Source organism: Elephas maximus, chromosome 7, assembly GCF_024166365.1.
Source record: "Elephas maximus indicus isolate mEleMax1 chromosome 7, mEleMax1 primary haplotype, whole genome shotgun sequence".
Taxonomy (NCBI): Eukaryota; Metazoa; Chordata; class Mammalia; order Proboscidea; family Elephantidae; genus Elephas; species Elephas maximus.
Genome location: NC_064825.1, coordinates 89,148,038 through 89,175,904, shown reverse-complemented (window position 1 = coordinate 89,175,904; position 27,867 = coordinate 89,148,038). Strand labels below are relative to the sequence as shown.

General features: G+C 43.0%; 1 long non-coding RNA gene across 1 annotated transcript in view; it reads right to left on the bottom strand.

Annotated features, from left to right (window-relative positions):
• Positions 1-9,906: 9,906 nt before the first annotated feature.
• The window catches only part of LOC126079698 (uncharacterized), a 40,978-nt gene continuing 23,017 nt past the window's right edge, over positions 9,907-27,867 (bottom strand). The window contains exon 4 of the long non-coding RNA XR_007518238.1: positions 9,907-11,278. This is a non-coding gene — a long non-coding RNA (uncharacterized LOC126079698). The remainder of the gene's footprint in view (positions 11,279-27,867) is intronic.

Here is a 27,867-nt window from a genome sequence, read left to right as displayed (position 1 = left end):
TCTCCTTTTTATGAATTAAAATGCAGGCTCAGAGAAGATAAATAAGTTGCTGGTAAGTGGTACAGTTGGGTTTTGAAGCCAGGAAGTGCGGCTCTAGGGTCCAATAGTCAGGAAAGAGCAACATACTCATGGCATTTGATTTCAGAAGGCTAAATGCACGGTACTGTTCCCACATTAAATCCTGGTGTCTCTGACAAAGCCCTGGGTCTGCAACACTTGCTGAAGAAGATCCCATACTTCTCTCAAGGAATAAGGATTCACTCCAGACATCCATTGTGGAGATCAGAGGGAACAAACTTTCAATGCCCCACTTAGGCTAAGGAGACACCACAGTGATGGTCAGCAGACTTGGACCAGTTTGGTCTTATAGGTTATTTACAGCTTAGCCGTTTTGATAAACTTGTTTTCATGGTGTACCAGTTTCAAGTATTTTCAATACCACCCCAGAGAGAGAGAAGGCTGTGTTGTTTGTAAGAGGTTAGAAGTTGGACAATCTTCTCAGAAGAAACTGGGGAGATTCTCAGAACATGAGAGACAGCTCTCTGGCTCAGGAAGATAGCCAGGCCACAGGCTAGCAGGCCCTTCAAATTCCTGCACAGGCCCTACAGTCTATAAACACTGCTGGATTGGCTGTTCTCCTTTGGGGAATACGAAAACACAAAATCACCAGAAAAGTTCTGCAGCAGAAACATGCTTTTGCCAGCCCAGCTTTGCCATCCCTTTCTTCAGTAACTTGATCTTGATATTTCTATGTGAAACAAGCCCTCCCTCCCTTCTTACACTCCTAGTGGGACTGCCCATCAGGTGCCCCTTCCTTCCACACCAAGGGAGGGGCATGTGACTCAGGGAGGCTGCTCCGATGCTTTCTTGGAAAATCAACCTTGAAGAGAAAGTCACAAGGGCAAAAAAAGCACAGATATATCCTCCAAACAGCACCTTTAAGAGAGTGACTCTATTTCTAATATTTCTAAGAGCCTGGTATTTAAACTTTTTCTTCAATTACACCACATAGTGGGCCAATGCTTTCATTTTCCGAAGGTAACCAGAATCAGTTTCTGTTGCCTATTTAAAAAAAAAAAAAAAAAACCCTGACTCACACAAAGTTCAGTATCAAATGCCGGTGCTTTTTCCTTGGAAACTTAATACTAAAAGATAGGATTTTTCTCCCTGACCCAACCTTCCCCAATCCAGGACCTAAGTCTTCCCTCTCCTGTTTCCTTCCAAAGCTTTCCGGGCCAGGGCAGGAAGGGGCTCTTGTCAATGCGCTAAGCTTTACCTTGAGGAATGAGTGAGGACACCCTTTAAATTACCTATAAAACCCTTTGATTCACTCAGCAGAGGTTGCCATGGGCAATTTGCTAAGCTTATTGATTATTTTCTGTTTAAATTAAAGCTTGATGTCCTGGAACAGGCTGTGCAGCTCATGGAGTTAATGGAAAAGGTTGAGATCCAGGGGAGAGACACTCGCTGGGGAAATGGAGGGTATTCAAGGGGAAAACAGGGAGTCTCTGAGGAGGAGATTGTCCACGCCAAGTTGTGGTAAATACGATGGTGATAAAAAAGATAGAGAATGGAATTTTTTATGGAGAAGGGCAGCTTCCTGGACATTTAAAGTCTCAGGGAGATGGTGGAAAAAATGCGTTTGTTCCACAAATATTTGTTGAGCGCCTATTATATACCAGGCACTATGCTGGGTATTGGGAGAAAATCATGAAGAAGGTATGATCCTTTTCTCAGTGCTCGAAATCAGTGATTCCCGAAGTATGTTCCCTAGAGCAGCAGTATCCCCTGTCTGGGAGCTTGTTAAAGTCATTGCCATCAAGCCGATTCTGACTCATAGCGACCCTATAGGTCAGAGTAGAATTGCTCATAGCGTTTCCAAGGAGCGGCTGGTGAATTTGAACTGCTGACCTTTTGGTTGGCAGCCATAGCTCTCAACCATTGTGCCGCCAGGGCTCCAGGAACTTGTTAAAAAAAAAAAATGTAAAATTCCAGAATCTCCACCCTAGACTTGTTGAATCAGAAATTTTGGACTTGGGGCCCAGCCTTGTTTAACAAGCCTCTCCAGATGCATGCCACAGTTTGAGAACCACTGCTGTCAATCCTTAGGCCTCCGAGCAGTGAGCCTCATGGCTCTTCAAGCCAGGTATTCAGTTTGCATCAGTGTTGTTATCACCAACATTTGTTGAGTATTTATCATCGTGAGGTATTATGCTAAGCATGATGTGTGGGTTAATTTCATCCTTACCAGCTTTTCAATAGAAGATGAAATGGAAGCACAAAGAGCTTAAGTTAACTTTAACCAAGGTTATACTATAAGTAAGGAGCCCTGGTGGTGCAATGGTTAGGCGCTCAGCTGCTAACCAAAAGGTTGGTGGTTTGAACCTATCCAGCGGTTCCTTGGGAGAAAAGACCTGGCTATCAGCTCACATAAAGATTACAGCCTAGAAAATTCTGTGAGGCAGTTCTACTCTGTCACATGAGTTTTAAAATTGACTCAATGGCACCCAACAACAACATACTAGAAGTAAGTGGACCAGGTAAATTCAAACATAATAGCTTAACCACGCTACTCTATTGTCTCCCAAATGCCAAACTCCCACAAGCTCCAGGACTCATTCTGCCCTGGTCTAAGCTGATCTTCAAATAGACACAGAACCGTAGTTTCCCCCTAGATAAGCTGTACCACAACAGTAGTGTCTTAAGTTGGGTTTTAGATGCTTGAGGAAGAAGAGGAAAGAAAAGAAGGACAAGGAATGTGGATTGGCCTGGGAAGGAGGCAGAGAGCACATTAAGCTGCAAGGAGAAGCTGGGCCAACAGCCCCACTGGCACCGTTCTTCTCGTCTTATGGGAGGCTAAAATTCTAAATCACCATGTACTGAGTAAAAAAAAAAAAAAAAAATTTTTTTTTTTTTTTTAGGTATGGGAAAATCTTATCAACTTTGTAAAAATTGGGGAAGTTCAAGTCATGGTGCCTAAATTTAAGCCTTTAGCACTTCCATTTGTTGTTATTAGGTGATTTCGAGTTGATTTTGACTCATAGAGACCCCACGTGACAGAGTAGAGCTGCCCCATAGAGTTTTCTAGGCTGTAATCATCACAGAAGCGGATTATCAGGTCTTTTCTCCCGCAGAGCCGCTGGGTAGGTTTGAGCTGCCAACCTTTCAGTTAGCAGCCAAGCACTTAACTGTTGGGCCACGAGGGCTCCTTCTAGCTCTTCCACTGACTCTGTGTATTAGTTTCCTGTAGCTGCTATGACAAATTACCACAAACTTAGTGACTCAAACAACACATATTTATCGTCTTGCAGTCCTAGAGGTCAAAAGTCTAAAAATGAAGGTGTTGGAAGGGCCGCATTCCTTCTGGTGGCTTCAGGGAAGAATTCGTTTCCTTGTGTTTTTCGGCTTCAAGAGGCTGCTTACATTTCCTGACTCTCTCATATTCCCTACATTCCCCTCCTCCATCTTCAAAGTGAGTGGCATTGCATCTTCTTTCTTCTCTGACCTCTGCTTGCTTGCTTTCTTAAAATCTCTCTCTGACTCTGAGTGGCTTACCTCCCTCTTCTAAAGGTCCTCGTGATTATACTGGGCCCCCCTGGATAATCCAGAGAAATTTTTCCATCTCAGGATCCTTGACTTAAATCATACTAGCGAAATCCCTCCTTCCATATAAGGCAACATATGGGGATGTGGACTTCTTGGAGAGCTGTTACTCCGTTTACCACACACATTCTGTGACCTTCAGAAAATCATCTGTCTTTCTGAAAGCTTCCATTTCTCTCGTAAACTGGAATTATAATACTACATGGTTCTAATCTTATAGGGCTGTGTGATTGAAATGAGTGTGTACGTCATTTCAATCACAGATGTAATATACTATTATTGCCTCAGTTTTCTCATCTGACAGATGGGAATAAGAGCAGGGTTTCTTCTTCATTCCATTAAAAATATATATTGCTTACCTATCAGGTACCGTGTTGCCTTCATGTTACAATGAAAAAAGCTTGACGGTGTCTGCTACAGAAAAAAAAAAAAAAACACCCCAATAAACTGTAGTTGCAGTAGTTGTGTAAGTTAATTAGAATTTAGAGCCTTCAATTCAATGTGTCAGCAACGGACAAAGATCAGGCCGATTCTCTTGAGGAACCGACCATCTGATGACTCATGCCATCATGCAACGTTTGGAAAAGAAGCAATAAGCTCAGGTCTCAAGATGCTGTGGTGATTATGAACTTAAGTGCCTATCCATTGAGCTAACGGAAGGTCAAATGGGCCTCCAGCATTCCTGGTGGTGGGTACCAGGATTAGGGCTACATATGGCCACAAGAGGCTGTTACTGCCACTCCTCCGAAGCTGCATTTGCTGCTGATCAGGGGAACAAAAGCAGCAGCTCAGTCCACCAGAAGAGAGACATTAAAGTTGATTAAGTGAGTGGGCCAATTAGCATCTGGCTTCATGCAGTGTGGAGTTAATTAGCCCCTACAAAACAACAACAGCTGCTTTAATGGTGGGGCAGGAGGCCCAGTGGAGACGAGCCATGGGAAGAGAAGGATAGGGCCAGTGCTTAATAACTTGGCTGCAGTGGGTCCTGCCCCACTAAAAATGTAGAACAAAGCCCTGGGCAAACTTCCCTGCATGCTTCCAGACATTGCGTAGGGCAGAGACCAGACCCTTCCAGAATCTTCCTCTTAGGGAGAGGCCAAACTCAGACCTCAGGCTTGAGTTTCTTTTTTGAGACTGTTCAGCACAACTTATTTAATAGCGTAACAAATTGCTACCCTACACATTTCATCTTGATCCTCAACTTTATAATTCACACTGTTTCCTAATGGCAATGTTTTTTTTTCTTTATTACACAAGTAATGCATACTTATTGGGGAACATTTGGAAAGTACAGAAAAATACAGAGAAAAAATAGTTCTCCCTCCCTGAAATAGACAATTTTTTCATTCATTAGCCTACTAAATGCCAGTGTATGTTCAGACAAGTCATACATCCATTTATTCTACACCCCCCCTTACTGTGCATGATCTTTAATAACCAACTTTTCATTGCCAGTATGTCATGAACATTTTCCCCATCTTGTTAAAATATTTTTTCTAACTCTTTAGCCTCTATGATTCCACTGCTTACCCTATGTTGTAGTTCATTTTTTTATGCTTCCTGCCTCCTCTTCTGTTAAAGTTCTTTAAGGTAAAGACACCACCTTTTTCTTTTTTTCTTTTCACTATATCCCCAATGCCTAGACAAGAAGGGCAGGGTAGGCACTCATTAAAACTTTGATGAATGGGTCAGTAAATGAGTAACCAAATTTAATCAGTCTTTTCTGGGAGGCCACTGAGATTGTCTCCATTTCTTTATCATTACCTGAAATGCTGGTGTATCAGTTAAGGCTGGGTTTAGCTCCAAGTGACAGAAAGCTCCCCCCACCCCGCCGCCGCCCCCAAGCAGTAGCTTAGTCCAGGGCTGCTATGGTACTTCAATATCCATTGGCATGGGCCCCATTTCCAAAGTCTCCTCTTTGTTCAAAATGGCTACTAAAGCTTCAGCCATACTCCAGTCAAGAAAGGAAGGGAAGGGAAGGGAAGGAGAAGGGAGGGAAGGGGCGGGGAGGGGAGGGGAGGGGAGGACATGCACCCTTTCTTTAAGGATCTTTCTGGAAGTTCACACACCACTTCTGCTTGCATTCTCATTAGTCAGAATTTAGTCACATGACCATATGTAACTACAAGGAAGTCTGGAAAATATGGTGTTAATTACAAAGCTAATATTACAAAGCTACTGTTAATGAAGTAGGAGGGAGGCAAATTGGGGAATCATTAGCTGGGATGGCTCTTGGACCCCTGGGTTGACCCCAACCTTTCTAGTTAGCCCTCCCCTAATGTGACCCTTAGTTTCTCCAGATGGGGATCTGGATACATGTCAGGTCAGCCTGGCTTCTTGGACTCTGTGACCATTGCACTGGGAAGGTTTCAGAGCCTTCACTTCCCTGCTGTAAACTGGATCTTGCCAGTTGACATCACCAAAGATTGACTCAATAAAGATGCTCCATTTCCCAGAGGATGTTTTTCCAATTAGTGCAAAGAGGAAGTTCCAGCTATGAGGACAGGAATGGGGGCAGGAGGGAAAGTTAGAAATGCGATGATTATTAGTAACAATCAATCAAATAACCTCATAGAACAATGGAGAAAAAGCCAGCTCTGAAGGATGCTATGTGGAACAAGGATGCCTGTAACAAGAGGCAGTGTGGCTCAACTGCAGTGTGGCCAGGCCCCTGAGACAGTAAGGGACTTTGTAACTAGGTTTTACTGCCTGCAGTAAAAATCCTGCCAAAATGCATTCAGGAACATGCGGGGAGATGTGTATTCATTATTATGCCCCTAGCAGCTATCACAGGAAACCATCTGGGCTCAGTTGGCCTATAAATTTTCAACTTGCAGTTGGGTGGGCTACAGGGAACTGGCCAAGCAGGAAGTCAAGGTGTGAAATGGATCTGGCAGGTTCCACACACAGAGCTAGCTTAGAAAGTTGCTGTTCCTGGTAGTTATTTTTCTTTTAAAATTTTTATTTTAAAATATATCACACATACAGAAAAGTGTATAAAACGAATGTACACTTAAACAAATTATTATAAAGTAATAACCTAGGTAACAATCACCCAAGTCAAGAAATTGGACATTGCCAGCCCTCCAGAAGCCTCACGAGTGTCCCTTCCTAATGACAATCCCCTCTTCCTCACAGAGATAACAATCCTAACTTTAATGAGTGTAGCTTCCTTGCCTCATTTTACTGTTTGGTCATTTATTTACCCCAAAGCAACATAAATTTCATTAGCCTGCTTTTGAGCTTTATATAATTGTACAGAATCATAAGAGTCCCTGGGTGGTGCAAATGGTTAAGTGCTTGACCACTAGCTAAAAAGTTGGTGGTTATAACCCACCCAAAGGCACCTCAGAAGACAGACCTGGCGATTTGCTTCTGGAAGGTCACAGCCTTGAAAGCCCTATGGAGCAATTCTACTCTGCATATATGAGGTCACCACAAGTCGGAACCAACTTGACAGCAACCGACAATAGCAACAACATAGAATCATAATATCCATATTCTGTCTTTTTTTTTTTTTGCTCAATCAAAAAAAAAATTTATCCATACTGCATGAGGTTCTAGTTTGTTCATTTTCATTACTGAATATTTTTTCCGTTTATCTTTTTTTACTGTTCTTAGATATCTTGGTTGTTTCCAGTTTGGGATTATTACAAAATGATGCTGCTATGGATGTTCTTGTATGTATACCCTTGTGCACGTAGGCATGAGTTTCTCTACAGTTGGTTCTCAAACTTGAGTCTGCCTGAAAATAGTTGGAGAGCTTACTAAAATGCAGATTCCTGGCCCTCTCCCCTAGAGATTCTGAAAGTCTAGGGTGGATTCCATAAACGTGTATTTCGAACAAATTCCTAAGTGATAGTGATGCTGCTGACCCCTGAGCCACACTGGTCCAGAGCAGGGGTTGGCAAACTACAGCCCATTAGCCAAATCAGACGCATAACCAGTTTTGGTACAGTCCATGAGCTCAGAATGGCTTCTACATTTTTAAACGGTTGGAATAAAATCTGAAGAATATTTTGTGACATGTAAAAATTTTATGAAATTCAAATTTCGGTGCCTATACATGAAGTTTTATTGGCACACAGTCAAGCCCATTTCTCTATGTATTGCCTATGGTTGCTTTTTATGGTTGCTTTATTGCTCTTTTTTTATTGCTCAGCAGAGTTGCGAAGTTGTGATAGAGTCCCACAAAGGCTAAAATACTTATTTTTGGCCATTTACAGGAAAAATTTTCTGATCTCTGAGGTAGAGTATGATTTTGAGTGAAATTAGTGTGTTATTGGATATGGATTTTTAACACCTCAGTAGATAATGCCAACTTTCCAGTTTACATACATTTTATATTTCCATAAGCAATGGATAAAAGTTCCTGTTGCTTTACATTCTTGCCAACATTTTATATTGTCAGATTTATAATTTTAACCAATCTGTTGGGTGTGAAGCAGTATTTCATTATGGTTTTAATTTGCATTTCCCTGGTTACTAATAGATCTTAAGTACATTTTCAAATGTCTATTGGCCATTTGGACTTCCACTTTAGGAAATGTCTGTAAAAATCATTAGCCCCTTTTTCTGTTGGGTTGTCTGCCCTTTCCTCTACATATTCTGGGCACATTCCTTTGTTATTTGTATGTGTTGCAGTTGTTTTCTCCCAGCCTGGGGCTTGCCTTTTCTCTTGTGATACGTCTTTTGATGAACAGAAGTTTTTGATGCTAATGTAGTCAAACTTATGGAACCTTTTTGTGTGTTGCTTTAAGAAATCTTATCTTGAGGTCATGAAGATATTATGTTATTTTTTTAAAGCTTCCTTATTTTACCTTTCACATTGAGGTCTTAGTGTACTTGGAATTGACTTCATCTACATGGTGTGAGGTAGGGGTCCAGTCCCATTTTTTGGGTACTCAATTGTTATAACATCATTTATTAAAAGACCACCCTTTCTCCCACTGCTGTGATGGGCTACTTTTATCATAAGTCAAACTCCATTTATGTATAGATCTGTTTCTTGGAGCTGTTCTATTTCCTTGATCTACTGGTCTATCCTGGTGCTAATACCATGTATACTTAATTACTATAACCTTGTATGTATTGAAATATGGTAAATCTTCCCACCTTTTGTTCTCTTTTTCAAGAGTGTTTTACCTAATTTTTCACAAAGACCATGAAGTTGATTGACAGTAAAAAGTCACTACTTACTGATAGAACAAACAAACAAAAAAACCATTGCCATCAAGTCCATTCTGACTCATAGTGACCCTATAGGACAGAGTAGAACTGGCACAGATAGGATTTCCATGGAGCACCTGGTGGATTTGAACTGCTGACCTTTTGGTTAGCAGCCGTAGCTCTTAACCACTACACCACTTACTGATAGAAGGTTCAATTAGTACAACTTATATTTTAACCCAGTAATTCCATTTCCAGGAATCTATCTCAAGGAAATATCTAAAATCAAAATTCTAAACAGGGAAAAAGTGTTTGACTCAACAAACATTCAGCACCCACATTCTATACTGGAGATACTATGGTGAGGAAACCCATTGCTGTTTTTCAGAAGCGCCAAGCCTAGTTAGGGAAGACAGCCATAGAAACAGGTCATTTCAACCCGATGTGGTAAATGCTCAGATGGAAGTATGTATAAACACTACATGCACAAAAATCTTCATCCCAGCATTATTTTTAATAGGGGGAAATTAGAAACAACTTAAATGTAAGGCAATAGAGGAATGAATAAGTAAATTATGGTATATGCAAATGATAGAATATTTTACAATTATGAAAATAAAGATTGTAGCAACATGAATAAATGATTTTAATATACTGCTAAGTGAAAACAAGAGTAGAATACAGTGCCTCAAGGAAAAAATAATTATATCTGTGGAAAAAATAGATACATTAGAAAAAATATTAGAAGGAAATATAACAAAATGAAAGGAACCCTGGCAGCTCAGTGGTTAAGTGCTTGGCTGCTAAGCAAAAGATTGGTGGATTGAATCTACCAGTGGCTCTGTAGGAGAAAAGACCTGACAATCTGCTGCAATAAAGACTACAGCCTAGCAAATTCTATGGGGCAGTTCTACTCTCTCCTGCAAGGTTGCTGTGAGTCAGAATGAACCCAATGGCAGTGGGTTTGGTTTTGTGTTTGGTTATACCAAAATGATAATGGTTATGAATATAGGTGATTTTTTTCTATTATACAAACTTTCAATAATGTAATTATATGAATTTACAGTAAAATTATAAGTAAAAAAGCCACTTCCTATTGCCGACTCCTAATTTTTTTTTTTTTTTTTACCATGTGCCATGCAAAATGCTAAATGATTTACATATGTGATTTCATTTAATCCTCAGAACGCTTATGGGGTGGGTGTTTTAAGTTACTATCTCCTCATGAGTAAGATGGGGACAAGGAGGCTTTGGAAGGAAAAGAGCTTGTCCCAAGTCATATGGTGAGAGGCAGAACTGAAGCGTGGACCTGCATGGCCAGGCAGCAGAGTTTGCACCTTACCTACTGTGCCAGCCTGCTTCCACTTGCTCCAGGACTGTGGAGTTTTTCAGAGTGAAGCCAGTTCAGGGGTGGTTAAAGTATGGTTCTGCTTGGAAGAAAGAGGCAATGGTGGCTTAGTGGTAGAATTCTTGCCTTCCATGCGAGAGAGCCGAGTTCAATTCCCAGCCAATGCACCGCAGGTGCAACCACCACCCATCTGTCTGTGGAGGTTTGCATGTTGCTATGATGCCAAACAGGTCTGAGTGGAGCTTCCAGACTAAGACAGACTAGGAAGAAAGACCTGGCAATCTACTTCTGAAAGTCAGCCAATGAAAACCCTATGGAACACAAGGCAACATTGTCTGATCTGCAACTTATCATGGGGATGGTGAGGCCAGGCAGTGTGTCATTCCACTATAAACAACAACCACCTAGAAGAAAATAGATCATTAGCTTTAATGACCCCTGGGGCCTGGTGACTCAGATTCTCAACCCCAGCTGACACTAACTAGCTGTGTAATCTTTGATAGTGACACAATCCCTCTGAGTCCCAGCTTATTCTTCTGTAAAATGCAATAAATAGAGCCCTCCTCATAGATTGTTGGGTTGATTAATGAGATAATATATACCCTGTGTCTGACAAAAAGTAGGCACTTGTTAATTTATTTCCCTCCACCCAAGGACACAGGAAACTTTAAAAAGCCCTGGCCTTTTCCTGTCACTTGGCCTCTGGTTATTGTCCAGAGTGTAATGGAGTGGAAAACTCTATACACGGCTCCCTCTGACAGTGGATTTCTAATCTCAGAAAACTTAATGGTTTTTGTCAACCTGATTGTCCAGTGAGAAAGGATTAGGAGACCGGCTTCCCTTGTCACAGGAAACTTGACTTGCTTCACAGTGTTTTGCCTGGTGCCGGTGGGAGGCATGATCGATACAACACAGTCCCAAATACTTACTCACGGTTTTGGGGCTGGGGACAGAGGTTGGAAGTTCCATTTAAATGCCTTCAGCCATTTCCAAGTCGACCCAGGCATGATGTGCATAAACGGGTTCAGGCTGGTGACCTGGAGCTCCTCAGTCTGAGGGGCAGACCAGAAACCTAGCAGCTGCTTTCTCCTGGCCAGCGATGCAGGGGCTTATTGGCTGGAGCTGGTGTTACGTCTTTTCTGCTCCAGTTTTCCCCGTCTGCAGGAGGAAGGCCCATTAGTTACTGTCTGCGCTGCCTGCCTTGCTTTTCCTGTATCAGGACTTCCCATACATAATGTACTGGGGCCAAAAAATGGGTGGGGACTATAAATGGAAACTTGGTTCCAACCCCCCTACTCAAGCCAGTCCACCACCTGGTTAGTCTACACGTTGCCTCAGGCAGTTCTGGTACCAGGTTATACTCTGTGGCAGATGGAACTGAGAGGCAGACCTCAGCAAGGAGTCATCCACCAAAATTTAGTCATGTTGGGAGCCTCCTGCCATGTCCAGGGAGACTCCATCCTGGAGAGCAAAACAAAGCTCTGTTTTATTTGAGGTACTTAAAATTATATTGTTTACTTAGGGAGACTGCCCCTGACCTTTCAGATGTGGTCAGGTCCCCTGTACTTTTCCTTCATGATATGCATCCTAGTTGGAAATAAATCACCATCTACGTTCACTAGAATGTAAGCTCCATGAAGGTAAGGGTGTTTGCCTGTTTTGTTCACTGCTGATTCTCACTGCCTAGAACCGTTGCTGGCACATAACAGGTAGTCAATAATATTTGTTGTATACAGTAGTTAATAAATCTATATAATTACTTGTTTATGGACTAGCTCCCTTAATTGACTAGAAACTCCATGAAAGAAGGAACTGTGTCTGTCTTATTTACGATGTATCCTTGGTACCTAGAACAGTGCCTGGCACACAGTATACTACCCAACACCAGTTGCCATCAAGTGAATTTCAACTCACGGTGACCCCATGAGTGGTGCAAATGTTTACCATGCTCAGTTGCTAATCTAAGGGTTGGAGGTTCAAGTCCCCCAGAGGCTCCTTGGAAGAAAGGCCAGGTGATCTACTTCCAAAAAAATCAGCCATTACAATGGAGGACAGTTCTACTCTGACACACATGGGGTTACCATGGCACGCAGTAGGCACTCAATAAACAATGAAGGGATAGAAAAGTCCTTAATGTAATTAAATCACAATATAGTTATTTTAGAAAAAAAGAATAAAGTAAAAGACACATTTCTATTAGTATCACCACTCTTATACAGCTGCTTTTATTATTTTGACGTTTTTCCTTTCAGAGTTTTTCACTTGTGTGTTTTATACGTAATTTTAATTGGGTTATTTTAAGCACACACACACACAGAAACACACACCAACAACTGTCCAGGTGGCAGAGAGTTCTGTGAATTTAAGAGCAGGAAGGGAGGCCTGGATGAATAATGGCTTTCTTATTGTTATAATTAATTGTTGGTCCTACAATGGGATTGTTAGCATCATGGGAATTGCTAGTATGAAGCATGCTCTCCAAAGGTTCACCCCTGGGGTCAGAGCAAATCTGGCTACGGAAAAAATTTGCAGTTAGCAATTGTCCACAGGAAAATGCTTTATTTTTATGCTCACAAATCAGGGAAACTTTCCATGGCCGCTGCTAAACGTAAGGCAGTTATATACGCTGCACTGGATTTATGGCTTAGGGTTCACTTGTGAGCCTTTTTTATCTGGATCATTATGTGGAAATCAACCCAGTTTCTATCTTTAGCCCCTGGCAATGCGGTGCCAACAAGCAGTGATTTCTACTGTAATTATAGAAGTAAGGAAACCACTGTATAATTTGAAAAACAAATCAAAACCTTGTTCTGTTATATTCAAAATATGCTTCCAAACATTTTGAGGGAAAGCTTTCTGTGAGAAGCAGCCCGTCAAAGCAGAAGGCCTCTTGGCTTACAAGGAGGAAAATTCACGCAAATTTCTTAACGATAAATAAAGTAGGCAGGAAGATGAGTAAGCAAGTTACTCACCAATTGCTAGTACGCTTTTGAGGGTTGGATACAGACTCTGGAAAAGAGGTGAACCGTGAGCTTGGTCTTTTGTCTATTTTTCCTGTTTCTGACTTGGAATAGAAACCAGGAGTAAGGGGTGGGGATAGAGGTGTTATCTGAGATTAACAAGACAGCAGTGCTTCAGGAGATGGCTTAGCCAAAGGCAGACGAACTGGGTGTTCGTTCTAGCTCTACACACACCTTTGTGTGTGAACCCACTTTATTGGGTGCTTGGGATGATGATAACCTGGCATTGCTTTCATAGGGCTATTGGGAGGATCAAATAAATTTCCATCTAGGTACACCAATGTTCATTTCAGCATTGTTCACAATAGTCAAAAGTGGAAACAGCCTATTGTTCATCAATAGATGAATGGATAAACAAAATGTGGCACATACATTCTCATGGATTGAATTGTGCCCCCCCAAAATATATGTCAACTTGGCTAGGCCATGATTCCCAGTGTTGTGTGCTCGTCCACCATTTTGTGATCTGATCTGATAATCCTATGTGTCGTAAATCCTAACGGGAGCCCTGGTGGTGTAGTGGTTAAGAGCTTGACGGCTAACCAAAAGGTCGGCAGTTCAAATCCACCAGCCACTCCTTGGAATCCCTGTGGGAAGTTCCACTCTGTCCTATAGGGTTGTTATAAGTCAGAATTCAACTCAGTAGAAATGGGTTTTGGGTTCTCAGCCAGGGAGTCAAACTTGCCTTTCTGCTGTGCCAAAGTTAATAAGAAGCAACAGACGCCTAACAACAACAACAACAACAACAACATGATGTTAACGAGGCAGGATCAGAGGCACTTATGTTAATGAGGCAGGACTTAATCTACAGGATTAAGTTGTATCTTGAGTCAATTTCTTTTGAGATATAAAAGACAGAAGTGAGCAGAGAGGATAGATCTTGTTACCACCAAATAAGAAGAGCCAGGAGAGGAGTTTGTCCTCTGGACTTGGGGTCTCTGCGCTGAGAAGCCCCTAGACCGGAGGAAGATTGATGGTAAGGACCTTCCCCCAGAGCCGACAGAGAAAGAAAACCTTCTCCTGGAGCTGATGCCCTGAATTTGGAATTGTAGCCTCCTAAACTGTGAGAGAATAAATTTTTGTTTGTTAAAGCTGTCCGCTCCTGGTATTTCTGTTACGGCGGCACTAGATAACTAAGACATCCATACAATGAAGTAGTACTTAGTCATAAAGAGATATGACGTACTGATGCATGCTAGAATGTGGATAAACCTTGAAACATTATGCTAAGTGAAATAAGTCAGTCATGAAAAGACATATTATATGAGCCACCTGTATGAAATATCTAGAATAGGCAAATGTATACAAAGTTTATTAGTAGTTACCAGGGGTGGACAGGAGGGAGCGGAAAAGACACTGAGCTTCTGTTTCCAGTTTTTTTCATCACCCTTAATAGAAACGCAGTGCCACTTAAGCAGTAACTCCCTTTTCCCCTCCCTACTGCCCCTGGTAATCACTAATAAACTGTGGTCTCTATGTACTTACCTATTCCAGATATTTCATATAAGTGGGATCATATAATATTTGTCCTTTTGTCTCTGTCTTATTTCACTCTGCATAATGTTTTCAAGGTTCATCCATGCCATAGTGTATATCAGAACTTCATTTCTCTTTATGACTGAATAATATTCCATTGTATGTATATACCACATTTTGTTTATCCATTTATCTGTTGATGGACATTTGGGTTGTTTCCACCTTTTGGCTATTGTGAATAGTGCTGCAATGAATATTTCTGTACAAGTATCTGTTTGTGTCCCTGTTTTCAAGTCTTTTGGGTATGTACCCAGGAGTGGAATTGCTGGGTTATATGGTAATCTTAGGTTAAACCTTTTGAGGAGCTGCCAAAGTTTTCCACAGTGGCTATACCAGTTTACATTCCCAGCAATGATGAACGAGGGTCCCCATTTGTCCACATCCTTACTATTGTTTTCAGGTTTTCTGATAGTAGTCATCCTAGTGGAGGTGAAAGGAGCCCTGGTGGTGCAACAGTTAAGCGCTTGGCTGCTAACCTCAAGGTTGGAACCTACCCAGCGGTGCCATGGGAGAAAGACCTGGGGATCTGCTCCTGTAAAGATCAAAAAACCCCAATGGGATAGCTCTACACTGCCATATGGGGTTGCTATGTGTCATAAACTGACTGGACAGAACCTAACGACACAACAGTGGAGGTGAAGTGGTGTCTCATTGTGGTTTTGATTTGCATGTACCTTTTTTTAATGACTAATGAGCATCTCTTCATATGCTTATTGGTCATTTGTATATTTTCTTTGATGAAATGTCTGTTCAATCCTTTGCCCATTTTTTGATTGGGTTGTTCATCTTTTCATTATTGCGTTGTAGGAGTTTGTCGTATATTCCGGATATTAAATCTTTATCAGCTGGGGCGGTGTTCTTAACCTCTACATTATAGCGCTTAGTTTTAGAAGAAGTGGCTCAGGTCTTATAAAGGGTTTACACAGAGTTGGGGGACAGTCCCAGGTGGAAAATGCCAAAACGTAGGAGAAACATCATCAGGAGTTGGGAACAGGCTGTCAGGATGGACCTAACAGAGAGATTAGGCTCAGCCAATGCCACAAACAGAAAGTCAGAGCCCAAGGAGCCCAAGGGCTAAGAATCAGGTTGTCAAGGCCAGATTCAAGGTGAGCAGGGCAGGGCCAGAAAGAAAGGTGATCTTCTAGGAGGCAAGTGGCCTGGCTCCTCAAATACAGGTGTCTCCCTCCTCCTGTGTGTATCTTGGCTCACAATTCAGATCCTTTGTATTCATAGACTCTAAACCTCAAAGCATAAAGCAGAGAAGTTCACTGTGGCTTGGGAGTAAGCCAGAAGGGGGACAGAGGTGGTCCGCCGGAGCTCAGAGACCACATCAAAATATATTCTCAGCTGAGTGCCGCCGTGGGGTCACGCAAGGCTGGGGGACTCATTGGGAGAGTTAAGGTGTATACAGGGATAAGAGAACATGAGAAGTAAGAAAAAGCGAATTAGAAGAGAAAAGAGGACAAGGGCAGCAAAGAGAAAACAGGCAAGTATAGTGGGAGGTCAGAGACTTGTGTTTTGACATTTACTATGGTTGCCCCTCAGTACAGCCCTCGGAAGACCTGTGCCAGGAGGGGACCTGGGGGGGACAGGCTGTGCCTGATGACTTGGGCTTCTTTCCCCAGTTTGACCACTCTTTATAACAAGTTTTGAGTACAAAAAGTCTCTCCCTTGGCAGAACGAGTTTCAGTAATAAGGCGCTCAGAGTTAGTTATGACACTCTAGTTAAAAGCCTCTTGCAGGAAGGAAAAAAAAAATTTTTTTTTTATGTCATCATAAAACTGCCCAGATCACCTAGCCCCGCTATGGAAATGGTGCCTTTGAGGACAGAGGAGAGATAGAGTATCTGATCTGAAGCTGAAACAAAAGAGAAAGTCAGGGAATTCATGTCCTCCCTCAGCCAGGGAAAGGAGCCCTGGTGGTGCAGTGGTTAAGCACTCAGCTGCTAACCAAAAGGTCAGTGGTTTGAACCCACCAGCCACTCTGTGGGAGAAAGATGTGGCAGCCTGCTTCCATAAAGATTACAGCCTTGGAAACCCTATGGGGCAGTTCTACTCTGGCCTATAGGGTCACTATGAGTCAGAATTCAACTCAATGGCAGTGAGTTTTGGATTCTCAGCCAGGGAGTTAAACTTGCCTTCCTGCTGTGCCAAAGTTAACAAGAAGCAACAGACAATGAGTTGGGGAGGAAAAGGACAGTCCCAGGTGGAAAATGCCAAACCAAAAGAGAAGCATCATTAGGAGTTGAGAACAGTTTGTCAGGCTGATCATAGTACAGAGATTAGGCTTAGTCAGTGCCACAAACAGGGAGAAAGACGAGAGCCCCTGGGCTGGCCAAGCCCCGTCCAGAGGAACGAAGCCAGTGAAACCCTCCCAGAGACAGGTCTTCTCTCTAGCCCTGGCCCCCTGCCTTGACATCCCCTCCAGGGAAGGTGTTTGTCCATGTGCCAAAGGGCAGCTGCCCTGAACCCACTGCTTAGCTGGAACTCCTTGTCCTAGATCCTGTCTGAAGTAAGCAAATGCAGGTCTGCCAGGCTGGGTGCACAGACCGTCCACTCAAATGAGAGGCTTCCCAGCTCTGCAGTCAAGGAGATGTTTGTTCAAGTGTCACTTTGCCATTTTCTAGCTGGGTCACTTTGGATGACTGCAGATCTCTAAACCTCAGTTTATCATCTGTAAATTGGGGGAGGGGGGAGTACCCATCACAGGATGCTCTGAAGATCAGAGAAGATGAACGTAGAACACCATACACACAGTGCTTCAGGCGTTGGAACTATAAGTATTATTAAACAATTGTCCCACACAGAGCCTTAATGGTAGTGTTCAAGAAATCTTCCTTCCAGAGACTCAGCTTTGAGAGTCTTTCTCACACAGGCCCTAAAGTCATAGAGATGAATGAGACAGGTGCCTGCCCTCAGGGGCACATGGTGAGCAGGGGAGCAAGACAGCAAACACCCACTAGAATCAGTGCAAAAAGTGTTATGATGGATGATTGGGCAGCTTTGGGAGTTCTCGGGAGAAAGCAGTGTCTATCTGAGGGACAGGGAGTTGTCATCTGATCTGGCCTTGAAGAGTGAGCAGGATTTCAGTGGATGGGCAGTTATCCATAGAGGAAAGACGTTTTAGGAAGAGGGAGTAGCACGAACAAAAGCATGGAGACAGGAAATGACCCAGAATATTGGGAATCCAGTGAGTGGTCTGAGAGGCTGGAGAATATAGTCCTTGATGGGGAGTGGCAGGAGGGAATAAATGTAAGTTTCTTAAGACTTTGTTGTTGTTGGTAGTTGTCATCGAGTTCATTCCAAGTGATGATGATCCCATGTGTTATAAGTAGAACTGCTCCATAAGGTTTTCTTGACTATAACTTTAATGGATGGTTTTGAGAATACAAAGTAAAGTATTAAAAGAAAATGTGCAAACGCTTGGAGTTAGAAGACCAAAAGAGAAGAATATGCTCACATTTCTCAAGCTAAAAGAACTGAAGAAAAAATTTAAGCCTCGAGTTGTGTCTTAGTTATCTAGTGCTCTGTAACAGAAATATCACCAGTGGATGGCTTTAACAAACAGAAATTTATTCTCTTACATTATAACCCAATCCAGTGCAGTCGAGTCGATCTGAATTCAGAGCACCAGCTCCAGGGGATGGTTTTCTCTCTCTGTCAGCTCTGGGGGAAGGTCCTTATCATCAATCTTCCCTTTGTCTAGGAGCTTCTCGGCACAGGAGCCCTGGATCTAAAAGACACCCCTTGCTCTTCTTGTGTAGTTGTAATGAGGTCCCCACCTTTTATGCTCACTTCTCTCTTTTATATCTCAAAACAGATTGACTAAAATACAACCTAATCCTGTAGATTGTGTCCTGCCTCATTAACATAACTGCCTCTAACCCTGCCTCATTAACATCATAGAGGTTAGGATTTACAACACATAGGATAGTCACATCAGATCACAAAATGGTAGACAACCACACAATACTGGGAATCATGGCCTAGCAAACTTGACACACATTTTTGGGCATGCAATTCAATCCAGAACATTCCACCCTTTGGCCCCTCCAAACTCATGTCCTTGCCACATGTCAAACACATTCACCCCATCATATTACCCCAAAAGTCTTAAATCAACTCCAAGGGCAAATTCCATTTTCTGAAAAATTCCTCTTCATCTGTAAAATCTAGAATACAAGTTATCTTCTTCCAAAGAACCCTGGTAGAACAGGCACAAGGTAGACATTTCCATTACAAAAGGGAGAAATTGGAGGGAAAGAAGGAATAACAGGCACGAAGCAAGTCCAAAACCTAGCAGAACACATGCATTATCTGTCAAGGCTTGAAAATAATCCTCTGTTTTCTGAGACCATTTAGGCAATGGTCCTTCCCTACAGACTCTGGGTGTTGGCCACACTGTCTGGAATCTGGGTGGAGGCACCTTGGCCCTGGGCTTCAGCTCCTTCTTCCAGGCCCACTGGAACGGCAACTCTGCTCCCTCAGCTTTGGGTGGCCCAATTCTCTTAGTCCATCTGAGTGGGAACTCCACCCCTCGGCCCTGGCAGGCCCTGTTATTCTGCCCCTTGAGCATGGCAGCCACACCACCTCAGCACTGGGCAGAGGATTTGGCCCCATCCCACTGGCACTCGTGAAAAGCAGCCCCACACTCCGGAACCAAGGTGGTGATGATCTGACTGTATGAAATGTAAGAGGCCATTGCCCCACCCTTTGAGACCCAGCAGGCTGTGGTTCCACCCTTTCAGACCCCAGAGGTCATGGCCTTACCCTTTGAGACTAAGGCAGCTCTGCTTCCTGTGCTCTTTGTTTCTTCAGCTTCTGCTTCCTGGTTTCTTGGCCTCTTGGCCCCTCCACCCCTCAGGCCTCTTGGGCCAGTGAGGCCTCTGCTCTGCATAGGCTAGTGTTATGAAACTCTTTAGCTCTACCAATAAGTTCTTGGAGGCACCCCACTTCCAGTACCAAATTTTGTCTTATCCAGTGCTGCTATAACAGAAATACCACAAGTGGGTGGTTTAAACAAACAAATTTATTCTTCCACAGTATAAAAAAAAAAAAAACAGTATAGGAGGCTAGAAATCAGAATTCAGGGCACCAGCTCCAGGGGAAGGCTTTCTTTCTCTGTTGCCTCTAGGGGAAGGTCCTTGTCATCAGTCTTCCCCTGGTCTAGGAGCTTCCTAGCAAGAGACCCTGAGTCCAAAGGACATACTTCTTGCTCTTCTTGCTTAGTGGTAATGAGGCCCCTACCCTTTATGCTCACTTTTCTCCTTTATATCTTAAAAGAGATTGACTAAAGATACAACCTAATCCTGTAGATTGAGTCCTGCCTCATTAATATAACTGCCTCTAATCCTGCCTCATTAACATCATAGAGGTTAGGATTTATAACACATAGGATAATCACATCAGATCACAAAGTGGTGGACAGCCACACAATAGTGGGTATCATGGCCTAGCCACGTTGACACACATTTTTGGGGACACTATACAACCCATAACAAGCTGCAATATCGAAGGACTCTATGGGCAAAATATTGAACGACACAGGAAGCATCAAAAGAAGATGGAAGGAATACGCAGAGTAACTGTGCCAAAAAGAACTGGTTGATGTTCAACCATTTCAGAAGGTAGCATATGATCAAGTACCGATGGTACTGATTAAGAAGTCCAAGCTGCACTGAAGGCATTGGTGAAAAACATGGCTCCAGGCATTGACAGAATACCAATTGAAATGTTTCAACAAATGGATGCAGCATTGGAAGGGCTCACTCGTCTATTCTAAGAAATTTGGAAGACAGCTATCTGGCCAACAGACTAGAAGATATTCATATTTGTGCCCATTCTAAAGAAAGGTGATCCAACAGAATGTGGAAATCATTGAACAATATCAGTAATATCACATGTAAGTAAAATTTTGCTGAAGATAATTCAGAAGTGTTTGCAGCAGTATATCAACAGGGAGCTGCCAGAAATTCAAGCTGGATTCAGAAGAGGAAGTGGAACAAAGGATATCATTGCTGATGTCAGATAGATCTTGGCTGAAAGCAGAGAATACTAGAAAGATGTTTACCTGTATTTTAGTGACTATGCAAAGGCATTCAACTGTGTAGATCATAACACATTATAGATAACATTGTGAAGAATGAGAGTTCCAAAACACTTGACTGTGCTCATGTGAACCTGTACTTAGACCAAGAAGCAGTTGTTTGAACAGAACAAAGGGATACTACATGATTTAAAATCTGGAAAGGTGTGCATCATGGTTGCCTTCACCATACTTATTCAATCTGTATGCTGAGTAAATAATCTGAGAAACTAGACTATATGAGGAATGGAGCATCAGGATTGGAGGAAGATTCATTAACAACTTGCAATAAGCAGGTGATACAACCTTGCTTGCTGAAAGTGAAGAGGGTTTGAAGTACTTACTGATGAAGATCAAAGACTACAGCCTTCAATAGGGATTACACCTCAACGTAAAGAAAACAAAAATCCTCACAACTGGACCAATGAGCAACATCATGCTAAACAGAGAAAAGGTTGAAGTTGTCAAGGATTTCGTTTTACTTGGATCCACAATCAACACCCATGGAAACAGCAGTCAAGAAATCAAACGACATATTACATTGGGCAAATCAGCTGCTAAAGACCTCTTTAAAGTGTTGAAAAGCAAAGATATCACTTTGAGAACTAAGGTGCGCCTGACCCAAGCCATGGTATTTTCAATTGCCTCGTATGATGAAACAGCTGGATAATGAATAAGAAAGATGGAGGAAAAATTGATGTCTTTGAATTATGGTGTTGGTGAAGAATATTGAATATACCATGGACTGCCAGAAGGATGAACAAATCTGTCTTGGGAGAAGTATAGCCAGAATGCTCCTTAGAAGCGAGGATAGCGAGACTTTGTCTCATGTACTTTGGACATGTCATCAGGATGGACCAGCTCCTGGAGAAGGACATCATGCTTGGTAAAGTAGGGAATCAGTAAAGAGAGGAAGACCATCATTGAGATGGATTGACGCAGTGGCTTCAACAGTAGGCTCAAGCGTAGCAAGCAGTGGGGATGGCACAGGACCAGGCTGTGTTTCGGCCCAGATGAGCCCTCTTGGGAACTGACACAGCAATGCTCCCACAAGGTAAGGTGGCTAGATCCTCAGTATGGCTGCTGGCATAAGGTTCTGATCTGTAGCCCCGAACTCTGTCCACAAGCAGGTCCCTTGGCCTAAACCTGGGAGAAGGTAATAAGAGGCCCCTACTTTGGCCACAGGTTGAAAGGGCAATGATTATTCAGCTTTACCAGCAATAAAGCTAATAAAAAAAAAAAAAATTTTTTTTTTTTTTTACGATAGTTTAATTCCCACTTGGCTTCTTTATCTATTTTACAGTTGGTTCTAATGCAAAGGAGGAGGAGGAAAGGCAGACAATTCTACTCCTATGGAACGCCCCTCCCAACTAAAAGGACATGGACACACTTTCTAATCTTGTGCAAAAACAGTGAGTTATTCACGAGTCAACGTATCCACTCATGAAGTACTTGCTCTAAAACATAGGTACAGGCTGTCAGAGTGGGAAAGCTATACTGAATTCTAAGATCTCATTGTAAGGTGAGGAAACTTGGGTGCCATAGAAGGTGTTGTTGTTTTATATTTTATAATTTATTTAATTTTTTATTGTTGTTGAGAATATACAGCAGAGCATACACCAAGATCCCGTAGGAGTTTGATGGTCTGCTCAACACCACGCAGATATCAGAGGCAAATATGACTGGAGCTCAGTTCTCCTGACTCGATCCAGTTCCAATCGTAAAACCCAAAGGTTATAAACTGGTAGCCATTGGTTGAATTCAGCCTGTTTATTTATTTATTTAAAGTCCACAGTGTAGGCCCAGACAGGTTTTAAAAATATTGCTAAATTAGTTGCCTGTCCTTAAAAACTAGAAGAATTCCCTTTGAAATGCAGATTAGTTATCATCTCTGGGCCTATAGACCCACATGGCAGCAAGGAGCTGGAGCAGATCCTAACACAAGGTAAAGAGGAGGAATGAGACCCACGGGCCATTTCAGAAGCTGATAATCCAAAACTGTCAAACTGGATCACAAAGTCATATAGGGTGCTGTTTATAAGTTCGGTTCATACTTCGTTAGTGCTTTTTATAAGGGCTTAGAGTTTCAGTTTGGAGACCTTTAAATACAGTATTAGATCATTTGTTGAGCCAATTCATTTTACAGATGAGCATTTAAATAAAGCCCATGATTTCACCAGGCTGCAGATAAAAACAGGGTCTCAGGGGCAGACACTGTGCAGGATCCCCTGGCTCAGGCTCTGTGGTGACTCCAGGCCCATCATATTCCCTTTTTCCCCCCGCACTGCCCTGTGTAGTTTTGGAAGCAAATCTTCAGGTATGTTTCTTGTGGCTCACATGTATTGAGGGCACTGACTTTTGAATCCTAGGCATTGATGCCCAACCCAGCACATAATAGGCATTCAGTAAATGTGTTGAATGAATGAATCAGTGAATGACCTCAAAACCTAGTGCTGCTTTCCAAAGCCGAGGCAACTGAAACTGGCCCTCCAGGCACTGTCTTCTGAAGCCACCAGTACCATCTTTGCTCGTAGCCAAGCAACTGGCACCAATACCTTTTGTGTTGCTCTCCCACAGATATTTCAGTGAAGCCTCTGATTCTGTTTTCACTCCCTGTCTTTTTACAGCTCTCTTGCTCTAGGACTCAGAAACACCTCTGCCTTCTCTTCACTGTTACTCAGTGTCCTTGGAGATGAAACAAATGTCCCTCAACTTTGCCTCTCCTTGGGGCAAGCTGGCTTTTGACAACTCGGTCCTGTAGGTAATTATGTCCTGAGGTTGGGATGCTGCCCCATAGGGCCTCCAGACTGGCTCAGGGTGTCTGGACCCAGCTTAAGCTACCTCATCTATTACATGAGATTATAACCCATTGGAGAGACAATGAGGCACATGCTTCCCTGCTGCCTGCTAGAGCGCTGTGGGCTCCTTGTGTAGCATTTGCTCGTCTCCACTCAATGAGAGGACATCGCTGGTCTTGGCCATCCTCCCTGAAATGTGCTCTGCCACCTTGATCTCCTTTGCTAGTTGAAAGCTTTCTCTCTGTAAACATCAACTGGCTAGAGAGAAATCTGCATAGTGGAAATATCTTTTTGATGTTTAAAAATGAATCCCCAGAATGCACTTTGGGACAGAAGGGCAACAAATTCCAACTTACTGAGTGCTTATGACCTACCAGCAATTATACTAATTATATATATATATAAAAGATTGTATAGTCTATATTTTATTCAGAAGTCTCCAGGTGGTGCAAATGGTTAAGCACTCAGCTAACTACCCAAAAGTTTGGAGGTTTATCTACCCAGAGGTGCCTCAGAAGAAAGGCCTGGCAATCTACTTCTAAAAAACCAGCCATTGAAAACCCTATGAAGTACAGTTCAACTCTGACACACATGGGGTCTCCATGAGTTAGAATCAACTCAACAGCAATTGGAATATTTTATGAAATTAATATATATTTTATTAAATTAAATTATGTATTATATACTTATTAAATTCTTGAAACAGCCTTGAGAGGGTTTACAACACCCATTTATAGATGAAAAGTAGAGGTGGAGAGAGTAAGTGGCTTGACCAAGTGAGAGACTGAGCCAGAATTCAAACCCAGGTTTGTCTAACCACAAAGTCCGTTTTCTTTTTGTTGGTGCTGACCCTTCCAGAGAGACTGTTTTTTCTTTAAGGCATCCCAAATCATATAATTACACCTGGCATTCAAATTTTCTTTTCTTTCTCTGTGCTATCACCACAGGGGTCTCATAAAATGCCAGGTTCCCACCATCATCTTAGACTCTCTATAATTCACATATAGTTAACCAGGGAAACATACTGTTTGCACAACCCTTGTAGAGAGAAAACATCGTCCCAACACTTTAGTTAGCCTGAGGTGAATGCCATCTGATCACCCACTCCAAGACTCAGCCTCACACCTTCTGCAGGGGGTCACTCTAAAGATAACCCAAAAGGTCTCACAGCTTCCTGGTTAGTAAAACAACAACTACAGTAGCAGGAATTGAGACCTAAAGATCAGTGGGGTAGAAATGAGGAAGGAAATGGCCTGTTAAATGACTATTTTCCCCAACTCACCCTGTTCTTTCTAGATAGAGCCCCAGAACCTGAGTAATGATAGTGAGATCATTTGATTGATCAAACTCTGAAAGATTTCTATCAATTTCAAGGCTACTCAAATCTCTATGTGTTTTGAAGTCTGGGATGCAGTCGGATTCCTCAGAGATTTACGCTCCCATCTTTGAGAATTGTTAGGCTGGTTTGACGCAGAGACTCCTTCAGGAGGCCTTTATGAAGCTGCAGTATACACCGTCCCGGGCCCAGCAATAAAGTCCTGTTATTGTTGTTCTCTGCCCTTCAGAAGATCTGCTCTTAATACCCTCCTCTTTTTTTTCCTCCCCCTTTTCTGATTCAATCAAATTTGTTGCCACTTTCCCCTGCTACAACCAATGACTGCTCTGACAGGGAACACAACAAGAGGACTCCTGAGGGAGCAGGAGAGCAGTGGGATGCAGACCTCAAATTCTCTTAAGAAGACCAGACTTAATGGTCTGACTGAGACTAGAAAGACCCCGGAGGTCATGGTCCCCAGACCTTCTGTTAGCCCAAGACTGGAACCATTCCCCAACCCAACTCTTCAGACAGGAATTGGGCTGGATAATGGGATAGAAAATGATCCTGGTGAGGAGTGAGCTTCCTGGATCAAGCAGACACGTGAGACTATGTCAGCATCTCCTGTCTGGAAGGGAGAGAGCAGAGGGGGTCAGAGGCTGGCGGAGTGGACGTGAAAATAGAGAGTGGAGGGAAGGAGTGTGCTCATTAAGGCGAGAGCAACTAGGAGTACATAGCAAGGTGTATATAAATTCTTGTATGAGAGACTGACTTGATTTGTAAACTTTCACTTAAAGCACAATAAAAATAAAAATAAACTGTCACTTTCTTTCTGCTTTTTCCATCTCTTCTTCCCTTTTTCTACTTTAGAACAAAGAACTTCTCCATTTCCTCATTTTTGGATTTGCTCCCTGGAGTGAAAAGCAAGGCTCGCTTCTTTCCCACCTCCTTTTCCAGGCACATAGGGGGCTCCTCAGCCAGTGAAAATCTCCCCCTCTAAGAGCCCATCATGATTTCCTGCTCACAAGGTGTAGTCGGAGAAAGGTTTAGTTTGATGTGGTGAAGTAACCTATCACCACATCTTCATACTCTCAGCCCCAAACCACTCTCCTCCCGCTCGTTACCCTCACTTTCCATTTCTTTGGATTATCTTTCCTCTACTGACCGCTAACCTTCACATTCTCAAGCAAGGCAGAAGGTGGGGCAGAAGGGTGGTACACTTCCTTTCCTTGTTGAACTACTGTCTTCTGTGGGTAACCCATTCCAGTCCAGGCTTATTACACGGAACAAGAAAAACAGAAAGCAAGAGTGCCCAGGGCTGCAAAGACTGTTGTTACATGGTTTCCCTTAAGCCCCAGAAATAGAAAGCCAGACTTCCGACTTACAGAGCCCCTGTGCAAACCACCAGACCACACTGCCAGATAAGAAAAATGTTAGATTGTGTCATACTTCCTTCATCAGCTCCAGTTTCTGAAAATGGGCCTGAATTTCAGAGATCCTCGCCATGATCTTAAGATCTAGAGAAGGTTGAAGAGGCAGAAACAAAGGGGTTGGGCATCTTTCTTTTTTCTGCTGCAAATTTGCTTTCCACCACAGAAGTAAAGGAAAGATCATGAAAGGTTAATCACGAGCTAACTTTCTGGTTCGCAAGTACAAGAGAAAGAAATGTGAACGGGACATCAACAGGCATTGAGAAAGGGAAATCCCTAGCTAGTTATGTGTCCTTAGGACTTCCAACTTGTAAGCATTCATTTACTGAGTACCTACTGTATGCCAGACCCCAAGTTTGGTGTGGCAGATACAAAGAGGAACGAGACACCTCCTTGCAAAATGAGGAGGCTGGACTAGACGCGGATTCAGCTAGATTCCAACTCTTGTGCTCACCACCACCATCACCACCATGGAAATCATTTTGCTTGACTCTCCCAGAGCAGCCTCAGCAGCACCAGGGTTGTCAGCCATTGCAGGAACAGTGATGGCTGGGGTGTTGACAGGCTCCCAAGCGGAAGGTAGGAGGTGCTGACAGAGATCAGCTATAAATGGTACCTTTGGACCAGGGTGGGCTGCTAGTGCTTGGAAGAGACTCAGAGGTGAGGCCTGGTGAGCTGTTGCCCTGGGCTAGGGCCTGGCCCAGCAGACAGACAATTCATGTAGGGGGGAGGGTGGGGGGGGGTGGGAAAGAGGGGCAGCTGACAGACACTGCCATATGAGGAAGCAGCCATTTCAGGGTATGAGATGTGTGGATGGCAACAATAGCGTGCAGACCAAGGCTTCAGCAGTCAGGAGCTCATTAGGGGGTGGAGCACAAGGAAAGGAGAGCCTGAGCCTGTAGTGGCCCCAAAGCCCAGGATCAAAGAGGCAGGGCTGGGAGAGCAGCTGATAAAGCTTTGTGGTGATGACAGAAAACTGAGAGACAGGAGACTCCTTATATTGAGCCAGTAAAGAACCAAGTACTTGTGAGTGACCTCTGCATGCCTGTAGCTGCTCCAGGCCCTGAGGTGCTCCGAAGAAACACTAAGTTAGAATTTACCATCTAATGAAGCGATTGCAAATCCATAGACTGAAATTAATGCTGGATGAGCAAATTCTGCAAATGTAAAGGACTAGTGGCACTTGTGCAAGCTGTTCCCTTGCATGATCACATCTAATCACTCACCAACCCTGAAATGTGGGTACCATTATTCCTGTTTTACAGATGAGGGTTCTGTGCTGAGGCTCTGAGAGGCTGCATACCTTATTTACGTGTGTCCAGCTAGTAAGTGGTGGAGCTGGGATTCAATTCCAAGTCTATGTGAGCTTTCTATAACAATCTGCAGTCCCTTGACTGGGATAGCATAGTCCTGCATTGAGCAGGGAGGCCCTAGGTGATGCAAACAGTTAATGCACTTGGCCACTAACTGAAAGGTTGGAAGTTCAAGCCCACCCAGAGGTGCCTCAGAAGAAAGGCCTGGAAACTACTTCCAAAAAATCAGCCATTGAAAGCCCTGTGGGGCA